The sequence below is a fragment of the Athene cunicularia genome (genome assembly GCF_003259725.1).
Source record: "Athene cunicularia isolate RWA chromosome 6 unlocalized genomic scaffold, athCun1 chr6_part1, whole genome shotgun sequence".
Classification (NCBI taxonomy): domain Eukaryota; kingdom Metazoa; phylum Chordata; class Aves; order Strigiformes; family Strigidae; genus Athene; species Athene cunicularia.
Genome location: NW_020799105.1, coordinates 21,871,839 through 21,876,992, shown reverse-complemented (window position 1 = coordinate 21,876,992; position 5,154 = coordinate 21,871,839). Strand labels below are relative to the sequence as shown.

At 47.0% G+C, this 5,154-nt stretch overlaps 1 protein-coding gene across 1 annotated transcript in view; it reads right to left on the bottom strand.

The window, feature by feature from the left end:
• Nucleotides 1-5,154, bottom strand: part of LOC113481714 (deleted in malignant brain tumors 1 protein-like) — a 22,678-nt gene that overhangs the window by 3,514 nt on the left and 14,010 nt on the right. The window lies entirely within an intron of this gene.

Genomic DNA, 5,154 nt, shown 5'->3' with positions numbered 1-5,154 from the left:
AAAAAAAAAAAAAAAAAAAAAAAAAAAAAAAAAAAAAAAAGACCAAACAAAGGAATTTAATTAATATACATTGTAATCTGAATGCTGAATGCATTAAGACTAGGAAATGTTAGTAGCAACAGTTCTGAAGAATGGAGGTGTCATGGACAAAGGGCTCATACTAAGAAAAGTGTAGGGGCTTCAGTACTAAAGATGGCATCCTACTAGCACTAATGTGAACAAGATTTAATTCTGTTTATTCCTTTGTGGAGGTGGATAGTCCCATGCTCCAATGCATGCTTTGCATCTGAAGTTCAGTTTTCTTTATGTTGCCAACACAGGTACATATGTTTTACTGAGGCAAGCAAGTGCCTTTACCGATGTGTAGCTGATAGGGCCAGACTTTAAAAGAAAACCTTAGTCTGCTATCTAAGCATGAGGCAGAATATTTTCAGTGAATGAGAAGAACTTGCAGTTTAGATTTTTCAAAAGATAAATCACATTGTAGAAAACTGAGGTTCAAACCAGATACCACTGGATGTGTCAGGAGTCCCACTGACTTAATTCCCAAGGGGCACACAACTTTGAAAGCACAAGGAGGCTGACTGTCTTGGGATGAGATTATTGAGTGAAAACCTGAATTTATACTGGTGTGGTGTGTCTGGCCCAGTGCTTTCCCCTTCCCTGGTGCTTTCATCAGTGCAGGTATTTCTTCCATATCAATACCAAGAACATTTTCCATCCCTTGATTTTTATGGAGGCCAGAGGAATTATCCCTGAAGATAAATACTAGATCCATGAGATTATGCACACAGTGGAGACAGGGAGCCATGCCAACACGTCATCAGATCATGACTTTGATAGAGAACTAAGGACATAAACCAGAGTAATGCTGCATTACTTACGAGTGGTAATGGCTGCTGCTTCAGGAGTTGGAAAGGCTGATGGAGTGGATGAGTTTGTTACTGTGAGAAAAGAAAATATGAAATTAAAGTGTTCATGTTTTAAGTAGATTGATGACTCACAGGAAAAATAGTAAACTGCTCGCCGTGGTTCAATAAATGATCAAAAATAAGTACCTGGTTTTTCAGCTGTTGTGGACTCAGTCGGGACTGTCAAAGGGAAAGAAAAAGCCACACTCAGTAACTGTTACATTACTGTGTGAGCGGGGCAAGGCCTGTTAATGTGGAGCAAATCAGTTTACTTCCAGGATCAAGCGTTAGACCAAATCTACTAAAGCTAAAGTCATACATACCTGCTGCTTCAGGTGTTGTGTTTTCTGCAGGGGCTGAGCGGAGACACGAGAGAAAGCAAAACTGCAGGTTAGCCCTTGTGCCAGCACTGGAAAGGCGTGAGGTACCCAGACCCCAGGAGACCTGCAGGTCTCGTTCAAGTGGCGATCAGCCACAGTGCCTGGACGATGCTGCTGCTGCCCAGGGCAGGTGTTAATTAGCAAAGTCTGCCCAGAGCACGAGCAGCCTTGGTGGGAGGAAACCACGTCCCCATGAAGGCTGCCCCTGCCGTGGCCTCCGACAGGCTGCTGACCTGTAGGGAGAGGCTCTGGAAACCTGCGGGGTGTTTGCTAAATAACAGTGTGGGTGCCGGGGGACAACGAGATAAAGTTTTGTTACTGATACGCAGTGTCCGTAGCAGGGCTGAGCGCTGCACCGACGGGGGCGAGGCCCGTGCTGCCGCCTCCTCAGGTGTTGAACTTGGCCGTTGTGGTGAGAAGCACAGCCCGGTTCGTGCAGCGATGGGGATGCAGCTGTGGGAAGCGCAGAAGGCTGGCTTTCTTGGAGTGGGATGATCGAGTGCAAATCTGAATTTGGATGGGGGTAGTGTGTCTACCCCAGTGGTTTCCCCTTCCCTAATGCTTTCATCAGTGCAAGTGTTTCTGCTGTACCAATACCAAGCCCCTTTCCCTCCTTTATTGTGTGTGGAAGCCAAGGGAGAGGCAACTGGGGTTATCCTTGAAGCTAATGGTTAAATCCATGAGATTATAACACACGGTGGAGACAGGGAGCCAGTCAATACGTGATCAGAACTGGGGCAGACGACTAAGCATGTAAGACAGAGTAACGCTGTATTACTTACAAGTGGTAACATCTGCTGGTTCAGGAGTAGTAGAGACTGTGAGAAAGAAAAGATGAAATCAAATATTGTCTGCATTTTAAATGTATATTTTTGCCCTGAGACTCATAGAAGCAGCCTTGGCTGCTTGCAATATCACACAAAGCCATGTGAGTAAGTGGGGAATGCTTGGCTACATGGCTGAACATAGCCTCAGTATTGCTGCGAACATACCCGCTGGGGTGACGCAGCCAGCACGATGGTGTGCATCACCTCTGGAAAACCCTGAGCTTGGGCAAGGCATGGCTCTGGCAGCCGCCGTTGCCTTGCCCGGAAGGCAGGTAGTCTGCTAAATCCTGAATTGAGACTGAAAACGTGAGTGCCTGGCAGTTAATTCCTCAACTCAGCCTGGGAGCGCGGCGTGAGCCAGGGCTCCTGCTGTTCCTCATGCTCTGACAGTACCTCTGCTCACCACGGTTCAGTAAGCGACCAGAAGTAAATACCTGGTGTTTCAGCCGTTGTGGTCTCAGTCGGGACTGTCAAAGAGAAAATAAAAGCCATGCTTCGGTAATTTTTCCAATACAGAGTGAGCAAAGCATAGGTTGACAAAGCAAAGTAATGTTATAATCTAGGTGTAATTGGGCATGGTATAATGAGATCCCCAATCCAACTACGTTACAGCGGTTTACCCCATAATTTGTCATTTGTGTAAACCAGCTTGTGGTATTTCCACCGCCCTTAAGGATGGATGGAAACCCTGTGTCTGGTTGTGTGCATCTCCACAGAGGCAAAAGGGCTCGGTGCGGCAGGACACCTCTGTGCACAGGTCCCACCAGCAGTTCCTGTTCACCCGAGCACCTTCGGGGCTGGTGATGAGCTAAGGGCGCTCTCACCTCTGAGGGAACACAATTTTCAGCTCAACGCTGCTGAAATCCAGGGGAATTGGCACTCTGCTGCAGGATAAGTTGTATTAGACTAAACCCGAGGTAAATAAGTGAACACTGAAGTACTCTATACCTGTTGCTTCAGGTGTGGTAGGCTCTGGAGGGACTGTTGGGAGACAAAATGAAAAAACATGAAAAGAAGGAAAGCCAGGTCAATGCGATCAGTTATAAGGTGAGACAAGCAGCTGAAGAGTCAGGGCTCTCTCCAGAACCGTGACTGAGGTGATGTTTTCTGAAGCCTTGGAGAAGACTGCAGGTGTTTCTGCCTCGCTGTTGGTGCTTCTCGTGTGGATTGGTGTTCGCAGTGAAGCAGCTCCACCACTGCAAGATCTGCCAGAGCCTGGAAGATGAGCCGCCGGGAACTCCTTCTTAAATTAAATTAATTCCCTGCAGCTTGGGAAGGTTAGTTGAGAAACAAACATATTGTTCTGTGAATTACTAAAATGTTTAAGAAATTGTGCTGCGATACAGCCTCTTGATAGACCAGAGGAGAAATGGTTTGCAGTGCACAGACTATGGTGGATTGAGCAGGACTGAGTGAATTAGGAATGCAGGCTGATTGTCTGAATGTGATTTCTCTTTAAACGCTTCTCCTGGGGCTTGCAGCTTGTGTACAGCATGTCAATGATTCGTTGCAGTTGTTTCTCAAATATTCATTGTAATTATCTGTCAGTCACCATCGGCTAAGAACAGTGTGTGGTACCAGAAAAAGGGGAAGAGGAAAAGAAATAAAAATAAAATCAAAGCGAAAATATGGGCCTCTTCAGAAGGGTAGTAGAAGCCTTATTTGCTTCTTCAGGAATATATATGTGCCATGGCTGTTGTTATTCATTATATCATAATATCATTATAATTCAGTATGACTGGACAACATGAGTATCACTTCCCTATAAGATCTCAGTTTCTCTTGGGCAGAAACAGCCGAGTCCACAAAGATGCAGTGGCCTGCCAGCCTACACGGATGTCTAGGATCAGACACACCACATTCATCTACTGCCAGAACCTCCATCAAAACAACTTCCTTGTGCATCCTCGGCTGGCAGGAACTTTCTTAATTTTCCTCAATAAACTTCACATAAATATGATGCCGATCTTTGAAAACGAGTACAAATTCATAAAAAGAAGAAAAGACGTTTATAAAACTTCAAGTCTGACACAAGTACTTTGAGGCTTTTAGGCAAATAGTCTTTGTCCTAAAAGCAGATTCCAGATTGGTCTGCCAAAACCTACTGGTGGTCCTCTCTGGAGGAAACTGCCTATAGCCCTGTTCTTCCCTCTCTGCTTCCCCTGGACCCAGGTAGAGGAATCCCCTTGCTGGAAGGACGGGATGCCCTCAGGATGCGTGGAGCCCATGGGGGCTGGTCCCATCTGTGACCAGGGTGCCCTTGGCCATCCTTTTTGGGTCTCATCAGCCTCTTCTCTCCCTGCATGGCCATGGCCAAGAGTCCCTGTTCCCATAGTGGCTCCCACCTTGTGCCAAGCTCCTCCTTTCACCCATGCTGGCTTGCATGCACAGCTTAGGAAATTTAATTCATGTTAAAGAAAATGGAAAAGGTGAGTATCTTCACAGATAATACCAGCATCTTCCTTGTGGTAGCAGTCATGTGTGCCCAGCCCCCTCTGAGAGCACTGCTCCAGGGAGGACTCAACCCCTGTGCACGCCACATTGTCCAGGAGAATATCTCCTGTGCCTTCCCCCAAAAATGCATCGATATTGGCTGAGACAGCAGGTCCGCAGCCCAGCTGCCTGCACACAACCATGGCATCCTGCATGTTCCAGCCATCATCACAGACAGTTGCCCAGCTCCTGTTGTGAAAGACTTCGAGGCGTCCCGAGCACGTCCCCTCTGTTCACCAGTCTCAGGGACATGTCTTAGAAAAGCAGAATCAAACGCATGGACACTCGTCAGCCTCAGAAATGGGCTTTCCAGGTGCATTTATCAAAGAGCAAAAGCCAACTTTGTTGTGTTGCACAGAAAATGGCAAAACCATAACAATAATCTTATTACAGAATCACAGAACCGTCAAGGTTGGAAAAGCCCTTGAAGCTCCTCCAATCCAACCATTGGCCTCACACTGACCATTCCCAGCTCCACCAGATCCCTCAGCGCTGGCTCAGCCCGACTCTTCAACCCCTCCAGGGATCCCGGGGACTCCCCCC